The following is a 17179-nucleotide window of genomic DNA, read 5'->3' on the forward strand; positions in this document are numbered from 1 at the left end:
GAAAATAAGCTGTACACAATTCCTTGGAGTATTTTGAATATACGTAATTAATATATCTAAACGTTCATTATTATGCTAATTATTTGGTTTTCTTATTTTTATTTTATGTTTTGAATTGTTGTTTTACGTTTTACATTTGAGTTTTGTTGTTTGTTTTTCTGTTTACCGTTTCACATATGTCTCTTTGGTTAATCGAAAATAGTAACTTATTATTGTGTTACAAAATCATTACAAGAATGACAATCTATAAAAATGTGCTTAAAACATAACGTATTTCTACACCATACACATAAACTGAGCGAAATTTGTTCACATAACGATGGACAATACAGTATGTAATAAAATTCAGAAGGATATGCGATTTGTGATGGGTGGTCCCCTAAACATCCTGATTCGCATCAGACATATTTCAGTACATTGATAAGCGATGACAAAGAGAACTGATTATGCATTAGTGACTCCAGCTTGCTTAGATTGTTTCTCAAGTGGAAATTGACATCATAATCATTCAGCAGAACTAGATCTGCAAATCTACTCACAAAGTTCTTGCAACATCAAATACCTTATACCTGTCCTGTCGTTCATTTCGGCATCACCAGCTTAACAAGCTCCTTGTCGTCAGATACGACGCTCAAAATGGTTTTTTACACGCTGACCATCCCCGTTTCCAAAGTTTTAAGAGAAACTAAAGGAGAGTTTGGGCCGAGAATTGGAGAATCTCTTTTTGAATCCCCAGAAGTTCTTGAGACGGCATCGAAATTTGGTTGGTTGGTTCATTTGGGGGAGGGACCAAACAGCAAGGCCATTGGTCCCATTGGATTAGGGAAGAATGGGGAAGGAAGTAGGCCGCGTCCTTTCAAAGGGACAATCCCAGCATTTGCCGAAACCGATGCAGGTGAATCTGTTGTTGTTGTTGTTGTGGTCTTCAGTCCTGAGACTGGTTTGATGCAGCTCTCCATGCTACTCTATTCCGTGCAAGCTCCTTCATCTCCCGGTACCTACTGCAACCTACATCCTTCTGAATCTGCTTGGTGTATTCATCTCTTGGTCTCCCTCTACGATTCTACCCTCCACGCTGCCCTCCAATACTAAATTGGTGATCCCTTGATGCCTCAGAACATGTCCTACCAACCGATCCCTTCTTCTAGTCAAGTTGTGCCACAAATTTCTCTGCTCCCCAATCCTATTCAACACCTCCTCATTAGTTATGTGATCTACCCATCTAATCTTCAGCATTCTTCTGTAGCACCAAATTTCGAAAGCTTCTATTCTCTTCTTGTCTAAACTACACTCCTGGAAATTGAAATAAGAACACCGTGAATTCATTGTCCCAGGAAGGGGAAACTTTATTGACACATTCCTGGGGTCAGATACATCACATGATCACAATGACAGAACCACAGGCACATAGACACAGGCAACAGAGCATGCACAATGTCGGCACTAGTACAGTGTATATCCACCTTTTGCAGCAATGCAGGCTGCTATTCTCCCATGGAGACGATCGTAGAGATGCTGGATGTAGTCCTGTGGAACGGCTTGCCATGCCATTTCCACCTGGCGCCTCAGTTGGACCAGCGTTCGTGCTGGACGTGCAGACCGCGTGAGACGACGCTTCATCCAGTCCCAAACATGCTCAATGGGGGACAGATCCGGAGATCTTGCTGGCCAGGGTAGTTGACTTACACCTTCTAGAGCACGTTGGGTGGCACGGGATACATGCGGACGTGCATTGTCCTGTTGGAACAGCAAGTTCCCTAGCCGGTCTAGGAATGGTAGAACGATGGGTTCGATGACGGTTTGGATGTACCGTGCACTATTCAGTGTCCCCTCGACGATCACCAGTGGTGTACGGCCAGTGTAGGAGATCGCTCCCCACACCATGATGCCGGGTGTTGGCCCTGTGTGCCTCGGTCGTATGCAGTCCTGATTGTGGCGCTCACCTGCACGGCGCCAAACACGCATACGACCATCATTGGCACCAAGGCAGAAGCGACTCTCATCGCTGAAGACGACACGTCTCCATTCGTCCCTCCATTCACGCCTGTCGCGACACCACTGGAGGCGGGCTGCACGATGTTGGGGCGTGAGCGGAAGACGGCCTAACGGTGTGCGGGACCGTAGCCCAGCTTCATGGAGACGGTTGCGAATGGTCCTCGCCGATACTCCAGGAGCAACAGTGTCCCTAATTTGCTGGGAAGTGGCGGTGCGGTCCCCTACGCCACTGCGTAGGATCCTACGGTCTTGGCGTGCATCCGTGCGTCGCTGCGGTCCGGTCCCAGGTCGACGGGCACGTGCACCTTCCGCCGACCACTGGCGACAACATCGATGTACTGTGGAGACCTCACGCCCCACGTGTTGAGCAATTCGGCGGTACGTCCACCCGGCCTCCCGCATGCCCACTATACGCCCTCGCTCAAAGTCCGTCAACTGCACATACGGTTCACGTCCACGCTGTCGCGGCATGCTACCAGTGTTAAAGACTGCGATGGAGCTCCGTATGCCACGGCAAACTGGCTGACACTGACGGCGGCGGTGCATAAATGCTGCGCAGCTAGCGCCATTCGACGGCCAACACCGCGGTTCCTGGTGTGTCCGCTGTGCCGTGCGTGTGATGATTGCTTGTACAGCCCTCTCGCAGTGTCCGGAGCAAGTATGGTGGGTCTGACACACCAGTGTCAATGCGTTCTTTTTTCCATTTCCAGGAGTATATTTATCGTCCACGTTTCACTTCCATCCATGGCTACACTCCATACAAATACTTTCAGAAACGACTTCCTAACATGAAACTTCCTGGCAGATTAAAACTGTGTGCCCGACCGAGACTCGAACTCGGGACCTTTGCCTTTCGCGGGCAAGTGCTCTACCAACTGAGCTACCGAAGCACGACTCACGCAAGGTACTCACAGCTTTACTTCTGCCAGTACATGTGGGTACCGGGCGTGAGTCGTGCTTTGGTAGCTCAGTTGGTAGAGCACTTGCCCGCGAAAGGCAAAGGTCCCGAGTTCGAGTCTCGGTCGGGCACACAGTTTTAATCTGCCAGGAAGTTTCATATCAGCGCACACTCCGCTGCAGAGTGAAAATCTCATTCTGGACTTCCTAACACTTAAATCAATACTCGATGTTAACAAATTTCTCTTCTTCAGAAACGCTTTCCTTGCCATTGCCAGTTTACATTTTATATCCTCTCTACTTCGGCCATCGTCAGTTATTTTGCTCCCCAAATAGCAAAACTCCTTTACTACTTTAAGTGTCTCATTTGGTAATCTAATACCCTCAACATCACCCGACTTAATTCGCCTACATTCCATTATCCTCGTTTTGCTTTTGTTGTTGTTCATCTTGTATCCTCCCTTCGAGACACCATCCATTCCGTTCAACTGCTCTTCCAAGTCCTTTGCTCTCTCTGACAGAATTACAATGTCATCGGCGAACCTCAAAGTTTTTATTTCTTCTCCATGAATTTTAATACCTACACCGAATTTTTCTTTTGTTTCCTTCACTGCTTGCTCAATATACAGATTGAATAACATCGGGGAGAGGCTGCAACCCTGTCTCACTTCCTTACCAACCACTGCTTCCCTTTCATGCCCCTCAACTCTTATAACTGCCATTTGGTTTCTATACAAATTGTAAATAGCCTTTCGCTCCCTATATTTTACCCCTGCCACCTTCAGAATTTGAAAGAGAGTATTCCACTCAACATTGTCAAAAGCTTTCTCTAAGTCTACAAATGCTAGAAACGTAGGTTTGCCTTTCCTTAATCTAGCTTCTAAAATAAGACGTAGGGTCAGTATTGCCTCACGTGTTCCAATATTTCTGCGGAATCCAAACTGATCTTCCTCGAGGTCGGCTACTACTAGTTTTTCCATTCGTCTATAAAGAATTCGCGTTAGTATTTTGCAGCCGTAACTTATTAAACTGATAGTTCGGTAATTTTCACATCTGTCAACACCTGCTTTCTTTGGGATTGGGATTATTATATTCTTCTTGAAGTCTGAGGGTATTTCGCCTGTCTCATACATCTTGCTCACCAGATGGTAGAGTTTTGTCAGGACTGGCTCTCCCAAGGCCGTCAGTAGTTCTAATGGAATGTTGAATGACAAGTTACAGGGGAATCTAGGAAAACCTAAATCAGGATGGCCGGACGTGGGTTTGAACCGTCGGCCTCCCGAAAGCGAGTCCACCGTGCTAACAACTGCGCCATCTCGCTCGTTCCGAAATCTAACGTTTGACCACGTCAAAAAGACATTTCAAAGAAATTCTTTCCCAGTGCGGGCGTTAAATCTGTATTATTGGTAGATTCTTCGGATGGTCAGTGTAAAATAATCGCTTTGAGTGTCCTTCTTGAGGACATGGAACTTGATCTGCTGATTCCAAAAGGCACAACGGAGCAGGTACAGCCGTTGCACGTATATCACTTTCGATGTTGGAAGAACATTGTGAGAAGTTTTCGGATCTAGTTTTATTGAATGGTTAAGATGTCAATCTCCTCCTGAGAAACAATATAATCAAACTGCAGTCAACAGTACGTACATAATCAGTCCTCTCCGCCAATCCTTCCCAGTCTACTGAAATATACCTGGTACAAATCATAATATTTAGGGGACCACCCTCGACAATTTGCGATACCTGCCGAATTTTGTTATCTATTGTGTTGTCCAGCGTGTGTATTATATGAAGAAGTTTTGTTCATTTTATGTGGATGTTGCAAAAAGAAGTTATGTTTTAAGCATTTCTTTACAGATAATCGTTATTGTAATGATGTTGTATCTAACAATGAATTACTAATTATTTTCAATTAACAAACAAGTATACTGTGCACGGGTGTTCGTTATGGTTAATTCACACTTTTTGCCACACCGTCTAGTTGGTTGTCTGTCTCTACCATCAAGTAATGCAATCATTACATTTTTACTTCCATGTTCTTATGTATGCTTCACATTTCACATTTCTTCCTGCTGTTGCAAAAGGGTATATATATATATATATATATATATATATACATATATATATATATATATACATATATATATATATATATATATATATATATATGTGTGTGTGTGTGTGTGTGTGTGTGTGTGTGTGTGTGGGTACCGGGCACCATGCTGATGCCAGAAACTTCAACAGTGGAAGCTTCTAGAACACAAAACTTCACAGGACAATAACAACTTGTGACATCTACACAAATCTAGGTAGCAGCTGTTATATGGACTACACAATGTATGCGTGCGACCGGCCCTACTACAAGCGCCAGTGTGCTTGATTGTGGTATAATTAGCACTGATATGTTGGTTCATTCTTATTCAGAAACAAATTTTATGTGAGGCCTGAGTTTCTCCTGGAGTATACAATGTTCAGATAACTATTGGGAATGCAGCCGAGTGATATCGTCTACAACCGCCGATATTTCGACAGGAGCTCATCCTGCCATTTTCAAGGGAAAACGGCAGAAAGTAAGCTGTTATCTGAGTAACCGACACACAGTGCAACCGCTGATATTTCGACTGGAGCAGATTTCGCCATTTTCAAGGCACAACTGCAGCAAGTAAGCGCTTTGCGAGGAAATTTAAAACCTCGTTTTGCAGAGAAACCCGGAAAGATAATACACGCACACACGCACGCACACACACACATACACACACACACACACACACACACACACACACACACACACACACATTGTAAACACTAGCGCCATCACAAACCAAAGATGACCGACGCCAGAAATTATCGGTGGTCAGTGAAATTAATAATTAACGTTTGAGGTAACATAAACTCTGCCCCTCTGTTTTTTGAGAAGAGAGAGAGAGCAGGATTCCATGAGAGAGAGGAACTAGAGCTTTACGAATGTTGACCCAAGTATTATCCGAATGTGCGGAAAAAATTAATATTTGGGTCAACATTTGTAAAACTCTAATTACTCTCTCTCAAACCCCACCCTATGGGGAGAGTTGTAGTTTTACAGAATAAAAATTTACGAAGTAAATAAGTATTTTTTATTCATTAGTAATCATTTTCCACCCAGAAATTTCCTTGAATTAGAGCGCCAACTACCAAGAATCAAAACAAATATTTTAGACAAAATGTACGTAGTTTTTTATCTAAAATCTGATTCCGCAATAAAAAATGGGGGTTCCCATTTGAAATTTTAAAGTTGCCTCCCGCCCCACCCCCACGAGGCTGGATGGCGGGCTAATTTTAGCACCAGCAGGTGTCCCCTCGAAAATAATCAACTTTCGATTCTACACATTTTTTTCGTGTAAAGTTTACTTTTCGAGTTATTCTGATTTGTCAACTTAAAATTTACACCCTGTATATTCCGCGGCTTACTGCCTGGTTAATATTTGCGACGACCATCTTTCCTCGTGCTACATAAGGACTGTGAAATATCGTTTGCCTAAACGGCATGTAACACTTCATTTATATCCACACCCATCATCTTTACCTGAACTTGGCACTGTTCTGCAGGAAGACTGGTATGAGGCGCCATTGAAAACCGGTACCAGGAGCAGTATTTATCTATTGCAAGACGACTGGAATTCGTTCTGAATGGCAAAGGTCTTCCCACACTGTATTAGGCACGGTGACTTGTTCTGTTCTTTGGTGTTTCTATACCTTTGCCCACCCTCTGTAGGTAGAACGTAGCGACTGGCTGGACGGCTGGAGGTTTGCCCGGCTGCCAGGACTGACCTGCGCCACTCCAGCCGCTCCAGCCATTCCAGCAGCGTTGCGACAGACGACCAGAGCGGCTGTGGAGTGAGTAGCCTGGGCCACATTTATCAGCTGAGCGCAGGGAACTGGTTCACCGCTGTGCTGCGGGCCGGCGGAACACTTGTCACATCTCAAGCTGCCGGCAGTTAATCCACTCACAGCTACAGAAACGTGCCGCGTCCAAACAGTTCTGAGCACTCGGTATCTACCGCACGTCTGGCGATGAACACGTCTCGTGCGAGGGCATACTGAGAAGTTATACCACCGAATTTTTATACAAAAACTCTTAAAGCTTTTAAAATAAAACAACATTCTACAAGAGGCTTTCAATAAGTAAAGCAAGACATCTCGTTTCTGATATCGGGTAGGTTCTACAGGGTGAAAAGTATTTAAACCGACAAACTCTGGGAGGTTGTAGGGGACATAAAAAAAAAATATTTTTCCCTAATGTCATTTTCTCCTATGAGGATTATTTAAACCGCTGGAGGCTCTTCAGTTGTTAGAGGCCGTATTACGATCTTCAGTTGTAGACAGCGGGTTTATCAACAACAATACCGTAATCGCCGTATCCCGCATCTTATGGCCTTTGCTGCTGTGTACCAACGTCTGCGTGGGACCGGGTCATTTAGCAGATTGCCTGGACAGGGACGCCGTCGCACGGTAAGAACGCTGCAATTTGAGGAAGCTGTCTTGCAGCATGTGGAGCGGGATCCTTCAATCAGCACTCGTGCAATTGCACGTCACATGGGGACGAATCAGACGAATGTAAGAACGGTCCTTCGAGAGCAGTTGTTACGTCCATTTCACTTACAGCGTGTCCACAACCTGGAACCAGTTGATTATCCACCCAGAGCACAGTTTTCGCAGTGGTAACTGGTACAGTGTGAAATGCATCCTACATTTCCATCCTCTGTGTTGTTTAACGATGAAGCAACGTTCGGATGCGATGGAGTCTTCAACATGCACAATTCGCATGTTTGGAATGAGGACAACGCACATGCCACAGTTACTAGTGCTCATCAAGTGGGGTTCTTCGTTAATGTGTGGGTCGGTGTTGTTGGGGACTGTTTCATTGGGCCGTATATGCTACCTAGGCCATTAAGTGGCAGGCACTATTACAATTTTCTCGCCAGAGCATTGCCAGAATTGTTGGAAGACGTCCCGCTCCCTACAAGACAACGCATGTGGTTCCAACATGACGGGGCGCCGGCACATTTCAGTCGTCGTGTGCGTCGATTCCTGGACCGACTGTTCCCAGAAACGCGGATTGGCAGAGGTGATCCTGTACCACGGCCTGCTCGATCCCCAGATATGTCGCCTCTCGACTTTTTTGTGTGCGGAGAGATACGCAATCTTGTTTACGCAACTCCTGTTGCATCAGAAGAGGATCTGGTTGCCCAGATAGTAGCAGCAGCAGGAACAATTCAGGATACTCCTGGGGCTTCTGCCCGTGCCAGACAGAACGTGATCCGACGGTGTAACCTTTGTTTACGTGTCAATGGAGGCATTTTTGAAAATCTACTGTAATTGAAATTGGGTTATATTAATGTGTTGTCTCATGGTCATAAAAAAATAGAAAAGTATTTGTTGGTTTAATTAATTTGCCGCCAAAGAAATCTTCCTCTACCGGTTTAAATACTCCTTTTACGAAAAAATGACATTAGGGAAAAATATTTGTTTTGATGTCCCCTACAACCTTCCAGAGTTTGTCGGTTTAAATACTTTTCACCCTGTATTCAGTGTTCCAGTAACCCATATTATGCCCCACTCTTTTTGCTATAAAACCCTGTTTTTTAACACAACGTCCGTTCAATGAGATGACCTTACGCCACCTTCCTGGGATGGCGCGTATGCCCGCAAGGTACCACTTAACTGGCTGACGTCAGAGCCAATGTTTTAAGGGGGGACGTTGATGAAATTGACCAAAAATATAAATTTTCGATTTATTTTTAATTTGTTAGTGCAACTCATTGACAATAAGTTCCCAAAGTTTCAATGTTGAAATCGCATCCAAAGTGCCTGAAAATTAATTAAAAGTGTGACACGGCCTCCCTGCCACGCCCACGTTTTGAAGCAGCACTTAATTACCAGCTCAGTGAACAACTTCGGGAACTTATTGTCAACCAAACGTGTGCGGGATACGTCTAGAAGGCCGTGATACATACTCTTTGGTTTCATAGATCATCGTCTTTGGCCGATCCTGCACTTCTCAAAAAGTGTGTTCATGGCAAAACCCAAAATCCAAATGAGTCGCTAAATTCAGTCATATGGAAACGATGGCCTAAAAACACATTTGCATCTGCTGCAGTTGTCAGAATTGCAACTTATGATTCAGTTATTGTATTTAATGATGGGAACATCGGGAGGATGAAGGTATTAGAAAGAATGGGGTTCAAAATAGGAAATTTCAGGACATCCTGAGAAAAATGGATTTACAGCGCGTCTCCGCAGCTGAAAAGTCAGTTGAAGACCTGGTAAAGGAAAGAAAACAGAGAACAAGAAACCAGAAGAGAAACCTTGAAGGGAAAGACGACCCAGAGTACAAATATGGTGAGTTCTGAAGAAGTGACAAAGAAAAAAGTTAGATTGAACTTTAAATTGCGTTTCCTGAAAAGTTTGTTTTTTAAAGTTTATATATCTTTTCCTCAGATTCTACGAACGCCAGAATTATGAAATTTTGTACACATATTTCTGTATACCTAATAAACGTTGTCGCAAGAGCAAATTTTGAAATTCTGATTGCAAGCTGAGATACGGGGCAAAGTGCTTGGAATTTCGCATGAATTTAAAATTGTACTTGTGGAATTATAATTAAAAAATTATGAAAATTCTCCTGTTTGACCTTTTCCAAAAACCTCATGAGAGAAGCTTACAACATATAAAGGGATGAAACAGAAATTTTTGTAGATAGCTCTTGAATACTTTCTGAGAAAAAGGAACACACATTACTTTTTGAAAATAAAACTTCAGACTTCATTAAAAAACAAGTTGAATGTATATAATCGAAGGATTTTGTATGTAAATGTGTTACTTTCATGTAAAGCGTGGTACCAAATTTCACTGCCATATCTCCAAAACTGTGGATTTGGTGCATTTTTGAAATAGTATGTATTTTTCATTAACGTCTCCCCTTAAGCGTCAATAACCTCCCAGTCACCTACGTACTGCTTCCCTTGGAATGTGCCCTTCATAGGGTCAAACAGACGGAAGTCGGAAGGTGCGAGAACCAGGCTGTAGGGTGGAAGAGGAAGAACAGTCCAATGAGATTTTTTGAGTTCCTTACTGGTTCGCAGAGTTGCGTGCGCTCTGGCACTGACTTGGAGAAGATGTTCGTTTGCATTTTTGTGGCACAGGCACTTTACTACCCCAGCTTGTGCCTGCCCGGTTAGCCGAGCGGTCTAACGCACAGCTTTCCGGAGCAGGAAGCAGCGCCTGGTCCCGGCACGATACCGCCCGGCGGATTTGTGTCGAGGTCAGGTGAACCGGCCAGTCTGTGGATGGTGCTTAGACGGTTTTCCATCTGCCTCGGCGAATGCTGGCTGGTTCCCCTTATTCCGCCTCAGCTACACTATGTCGGTGACTGCTGCGCAAACAAGTTCTCCTTATGTACACCACCATTACTCTACCACGCAAACATAGGAGTCTGGTGTGAGACGTTTCCTTGGGGGGTTCGGTGTGGGGCGGCGGAAGGGTGAAGTGGACTGCGGTAGTCGTCGTGGGGTTGTGAACCACTGCGGCTGCGGCGGACGGAGCCTGTCCGTCGTTTCTAGGTCCCCAGTTAACATACAACATACATACAACCCCAACTGGTGGACGAGTGTGTCAGCGCCACCAATAGATACGCCCAGTCCAGTTCATCAGCGAGGTGTCCGATTGTGATCACTCGATCGCCTCGAATGAGAGTGTCCGCACGTTCCAACATTGCTGGCATCACAGCTGAATGCGGCCGGCCGGTTTGCGGGAGACCAGGTGGGTTTGAGCGTCATTGTTGCGGTGACGACATACACCTCGCCCAACGACTCACCGTGCTTTTGTTCACTACCAGGTTTCCGAAGACACTCTGCAAGCGCCTACGGATATCTGCGATCCTCTGGTTTCCGTCAAAAGAAACTCAATTACACCTAAGTTAAAATCTTCTGGGATGTTAGGGCGCGTCATATTTCCTCTAAAATGATAGATGTTTCGACCCCTCTGCTGGGATATTCTTCAGGTTGTTTCAGTTTGTACTGTTGCTACATCCCACAAGATTTTAACTTTAGTGGAACGGCCACGAAAGCCTGCAGACTGATATTAATGACAGCTCTTTTCCTGGGACGAAATTCCGTTCAAGGCTACGTATTGCGCCACGTTTCCGAACTTCATGAAACTACAGAGTTGGTTGGTTGGTTCGATGGATGGATAGATGGGTGGTTTGGGGGAGGGAACCAAACATCGAGGTCATCGGCCTCATCGGATTAGGCAAAGATGGAAGTCAGCCGTGTCCTTTCAAAGAAACCATCCCAGCATTTGCCTGAAGCGATTTAGGGAAGTCACGGGAAACCTAAATCATGGTGGCCGCACGGGGGTTTGAACCGGAAAAAAATGTTCAAATGTGTGTGAAATCTTATGGGACTTAACTGCTAAGGTCATCAGTCCCTAAGCTTTGCAAAAACAGACATAATGTCTGATGGGATAGCAGCAATCAGTGATTGGACATCAGACATCAGACAACTGAGCGGATCGCGGCACAACACCGAAATGGCGGGAACCACGGACACAGATCGTAGAGGAAAACAAGTCTACACCAGTGCTATAGATATAGAAATCGCCCTATGTTTTTTAGATCGTATAAAAATGATAATTTTACTGTTTTTTAATTTTGATAAGTACAGATTTTAACCTTGACATCTACAGATTTTAATTAAGTATTTTTGGAGATAAAAGTTAATCAAAAAAATCTAGTGAATACAATATGTACAAATGGAATGTAACAAATGTGCCAGACGCCACCTGTCGGTAATAGCGTTATAATTAATATAAATGACATGCATTCTGGCAACCAATTTTATGCGATGCAGCATGTGAAAGTTGCTGGATTTGGACGGGTTACTCCCGTAACTGAAATATCACGTACGTTCTGATACATTTGATGTTGATTCGATAGGATGAAAAAGATTTGCTTTCGTGAAATAGTAAATTAGTATCATTACCGTTACAGATCTGAAGATGGTTCTGTATGAACCGAAACCGGTCATATGAATAAAACAAATATGCAATCAAGACGGGTTATAAGTAACATAGTCCGTAAGCTTAGACACTACTTGACCTAAATTATCCTAAGGACAAACACACACACCGATGCCCGAGGGAGGACTCGAACCTCCGCCGGGACCAGCCGCACAGTCCATGACTTCAGCGCCCCAGACCGCTCGGCTAATCCCGCTCGGCTTTGAACCGTCGTCCTCTCGAACGCGAAACTATAGCGTCTGAAGCCGGAATTTCCTACGATGTCCCCCAAAAAGTTCTGCATTTTTTCAACCGAAACTGGCCGATAAAAAATGTATTGCATTACTTCCTGAACGCCGCTCGTACATCTTTATTCTTCATGCCTAAGTACTTGCTGCTCAGCATGGTCACCCTGATGACGAACACATTTCTCCCAACGAGACACCAGTGTTGATACCGTCATTGCAGAATGTTTGACTTTGCTGACGGCGCCACAACCTCACCTCTGCATGCACTGCTTCATCACTACCAAAGCGAATTCCTCGAAGGCGTTGTTTAAGTTTCGGAATCAGATGAAAATCAGATGGGTCCAAGTCGGGGCTGTGTGGAGGGTGACGAATGGCAGCGAACTCAAGACGTGGGATTGTTCCAGATGTCTCAGCGCTCGTGTGTAGTCTGCTGACATTGTCATGCTGGAAGAGAGTGTGTTCCCTGTGTGGGCGAACTCTTCGAATTCAAAACTCGAGTACAGCTAACTGTTTCTAACACACCGACACAGTTACGTTTCGCATCGTCATGTCACACTCTACAATTCGGAGCCTTCTAACGGCAGAGTTCTGCAGACAAGTAGACTAGAAAAATAAAGCTATAGAATCTTAGTAAGGTTTGTTTTATTTAAAAACCTTTAAGAATTTTCATATAAAAATTCGGAGGCATCACCTTTCAGCAACCCCTCGCATTTATAGATTTCCAGAAGGCTCTCGATACCGCTATTCACGAGAGGTTTCTAATCAAACTGCGTTTCGTGTCATGCGACTGGATTCGTGATTTCCCGTCAGAAAGCTCACAATTCGGAGTAGTGGGCGGAAAGTCATCAAGTAAATTACATTTCGTACCTGGCGTTCCCCAAGGAAGTGTAATAGGCCTTCTGCTGTTTCTGAGTATGTAAACGATTCAGGTGACAATCTGAGCAGTCCTGTTAGACTGTTTGTAGATGAAACTGTCATTTACCGTTTAGTAAGATTATCAGAAGATCAACTGCAAAATAATCTAAACAAAATATCTGTACAGTACGGAAAATGGGACTCGTGGCCCTAAATACTGAAAAGAGTGAGGTCATTCACATGAGTACCAAAACGAATCCTTTAAATTCTGGTTACACGATAAATCACAGAACTCTTAAGGCTGTCAGTTCAATTAAATGGAACAATTGTACAGATAATGTTGTAGGGAAGGCGAACCAAAGACTGCGTTTTATTGGCAGAACACGCAGCAGATGCGGCAAATCCGTTAGACTGCCTACACCACGCTTCTCCGTCCTATGCTAGAGTATTGCTGTGTGGTATGGGATCCCCAACAGACAGGAACGACAGACGACATCAAAAAAGTCGAAAGAAGGACAGCTCGTTTTATATTCAGTGAAATAGGGGAGAGAGTGCCATGAATATGATACGGCATTTCGGGTGACCATCATTAAAACAAAGACTTTTCTCCTTTTGGCGAAATCTTCTCACCAGGTTACAATCACCAACTTTCTCCTCTCAGTGTGAGAATTTGTTATTGACGCCAGCCTACATAGGGAGAAATGATCATTAAAATAAAGAAAGAGACAGCAGTACTCACACAGAAAGACTTACGTGTTCATTTTTGCCAAGCGCTGTTAGACGGAGGAACGGTAGACAAATAGTCCAAAAGTGGTTTGATGATCCCTCTGCCAGGCATTTAAGTGTGAGTTGCAGAACAGCCATGTGGATGTAGATCTAGACAAGCACATTCCCTAACGACAGGCTACTACGAAACCATCAACGGGAAATACCTTTAGATTCAGAATCTAACATTCTGCGTGGTGTCTGTCTGTTCTAAGTCGTGTCTCCCTACCACTTTCGCGCAACGACGCTCTGAGCGTGTTTTTTTAGGGAATTGACTAGTTTGAACCTGCGACCTGTTGCTGGTAAGGAGACGCCAGACCACACATGACATGTAGAATTCAGAAGAGTTCAGTGAGACTAGCGATGATATAACCAAATACTTTATGATTTCAGCGTCAGCTCCACTGCACTCCCTGTAAAAGAATATTAATACTAACTAAATTTAGTGGAAGGGGTTCAAGGCTTTCCTATTTTTAGTTAGCTGGTAAAATAACGTCGAAAAAGCAAGCAAGTTTACCATTGGAAATTTTACTCACAAAACATCGTTTATAAATTGCACTATTGATAAAAGGAAATGTTTTAATAGAGGATGGTAAAAACCAACTGCGTTCAACAAAAATGTGTACGAATATTCCCTGAATGGGTTTCCAAGTTCTGCAATGGATCGAAGGATGACCTATGTCATATCACATCTATAATCTAGGTTTAAATTAAATTTCACAAGAGAGAAAACTATCAAAATGGTCTACAGTGACCCTCAATTATCTTTAATTACTTATCTAACTTGTCGTAAATTACAGTGGCTGATGTGGCTTCTCAATAACTATATAACAGAAAAATCATCGCGTTTCAGATTTTTACTTCAAGTGGCAAATGTGAACACCATGAGCTTTAATTGAAGATCGACACTAGTATTACGCAAAAAGTGGGTGTAACAGATGAGACTTCTGCAGTCCTGAGTGAAGCCTTATGCGCTGTTATGAGGCATCGCGTGCGTCCATTACCTTGTCGGTGTTCGTCAGGGGGCGGCGGGCAGCACAGCTCCGCTCACCTCGCCGTCTCGGAAGCAACTCCCATCTAACTTCTCCTTACTACAATTTACCGAAGTTGGTTTAAAAAAAACTATCTGGCTGTGTTTTCATCTGACCAATCAGGGTCTCAATGTTAACCTTAAGCTCCGCCTACAAAAATTCTGTCTATCCAATGAGAAATGTTATACTTTTCGTGGTGGGGCAATGTTTTTTAACTTTGCAATGTAACAGAGACGCGAAAAAGTCTCACACTAAAACTTGCAGCTGGTGTGGTCCTTTTATCGTAAGATCTATACCGTTCTTCTGGAGGGCTCTATCTTTTAACATGGGCTGGGGGTTGGTCCTGACGTAACAGAGACACGAAAAAGTCTCACGCTAAAAGTTGCAGCTGGGGTGGTCCTAGGGGTTAGCTGGCAACGTGGGTGTCCAGTCCATCCCTTATCGTAGGGCCTTCTAGCTCAACATGGTTCTGCTGTCGGCTTCTCGTTTCTCCCCTGGGAACTGAGTCTGTATCACGGTGGGAAGGTATGATGTGCATTCAGGCATTCCTGTGTTAGTCTGTGGCATTCCATTTGCTCACTCGTTACTCGTACCACGTTGGTTAATTTAATGTTACGATTTATTCGGAGCTATGTGACATACTACTGGATTTGCTTATCATGTCAAGGTTTTCATGGAAGGTGTTGGATTTGCCTGACACCTTACAAGAAGATACGTCAATTGTTAGCACTCGTTGCGTTGAATCCAACAAAAAATCCCAAGAAAACAGCAAAAAATCAGATGAGGAAACGAGGCACTAAAAGTAGTAGATAAGTTTTGCTATTTGGGCGGGAGAATAAGTGAATATAGAGGAAATAGACCAGATACAAAATTCAGATCAGCAATAACGAGAAAACCATTTTTTTTTAAAAAAAAAGAAGGAAGTATAATTGATCATTTTATTTCACATAATTTTTTATCAAACGTACAGTTCGGTTTTGGAAGTGGTTTAACAACTAGAAATCCTATATTCTCTTTTCTCTGTGAGGTACTGGATGTATTGAACAAAAGGTTTCGAACTCAATGAGCCGTGCGTGGCTCGTGTTCCCACCATCATGTATCTTAGACCTTGAATGAGATTTTCACTCTGCAGCGGAGTGTGCACTGATATGAAACTTCCTGGCAGATTAAAACTGCGTGCCCGACCGAGACTCGAACTCGGGACCTTTGCCTTTCGCAGGCAAGTGCTCTACCAACTGAGGTACCAAGTACGACTCACGCCCCGGTCTCGCCCGAGCATTCCTGCCACACATCCCTTGAGCCGGGGACAGTCATCGAGGATCGTCCGTCGGTCCTCCTACCGGACGACGTGAATTGGCTTGCCGATCGCTGATGGGTTGGCTGTGTGCGTGCGAAACGAGTCCCGGTTTGTCGTCGTGATTGCACAACCACTGCTTAGTGTCGTTCAAGTCTTCGTGCAAGTGATTGTCGAACCGTCTGTGTAGTTGTGTCATTTCCACTGACAACTTGTTTCAAATGTTGACGGCGTACTGATAGTCAGTCGGTCAGTTGCTGCGGACCAGGGAAGTTATCTCCGCGCGGTGCAGTCGGCTGGGTCCACTGGCGGTCCCTGCGCAGTGTCGGAGCGTGTGTGGAGCTGTCCGACCCCTACGAGCTTCGTGGTTCGCCAACCCAGGACGTCAAAGTTGAGTAGTGGTTTCAAGTACCCAAGCCACCTACATTCACGTCGTTTGGTTCGTTTTGGTGGTCCACTGTTGCGGAGGTTTTCCTGTGAGCAACACCAAGTGTTTGTATTGCTGAAATTTAGCCGCCATGCGGTGGAATTAACAGTATCGGTTGACTACAATTCGAGTGCACCAGCGGAATTTTCTGCCTTGTAGCCGTTAGTGTTCCGGTTACCTGCCCTGGCCACTAACGTAATTTCAGGCAGTGTCCTTTCCTCACCTGTTCTCGCTGTCCAACACGGTGTGTAATTTTGACAGCTTAATACATATACATATTTGATTGTGGATAATCACGCCCTTAACATTTTAGGTTTGAATTCTCATGTACCGATTGGTGGCAAGCAAGTCGTTTGTCGGTCAGTGCGTGGCTGTCCCTTGGTTTGGTTCCCATGGACCAAGTGTAGTTGGGTCCATCACCTGTCTCACCTATGTGAACGGGGGCAAACCGACCCCCTAGAACCTTCTGAGTGCTGTTGTCTCTACTGTCTATCTCACCAGTGTTTAATTGTCTGTTTATAATCTTTCAGAGCCAATGTTAAAAGAAAAATTCTTGGTTTTACTGTGTTTTATGTAAGTAAGTGTGAATTCCGGCAAGTGGATATTTGCTGTAAGTTTATTGCCTTTGTGTTGTCTT

The 17179-nt window shown here is 44.3% G+C and overlaps 1 non-coding gene across 1 annotated transcript; it reads right to left on the reverse strand.

Annotated features, from left to right (window-relative positions):
- Positions 1-2811: 2811 nt before the first annotated feature.
- Trnas-cga lies at positions 2812-2886 on the reverse strand. The gene has a single exon. It is a non-coding gene; the product is annotated as a tRNA-Ser (tRNA).
- Between the last annotated feature and the right edge of the window lie 14293 nt (positions 2887-17179).

The sequence above is a fragment of the Schistocerca piceifrons genome, chromosome 9 (assembly GCF_021461385.2).
Source record: "Schistocerca piceifrons isolate TAMUIC-IGC-003096 chromosome 9, iqSchPice1.1, whole genome shotgun sequence".
In the NCBI taxonomy this organism is placed as follows: Eukaryota; Metazoa; Arthropoda; class Insecta; order Orthoptera; family Acrididae; genus Schistocerca; species Schistocerca piceifrons.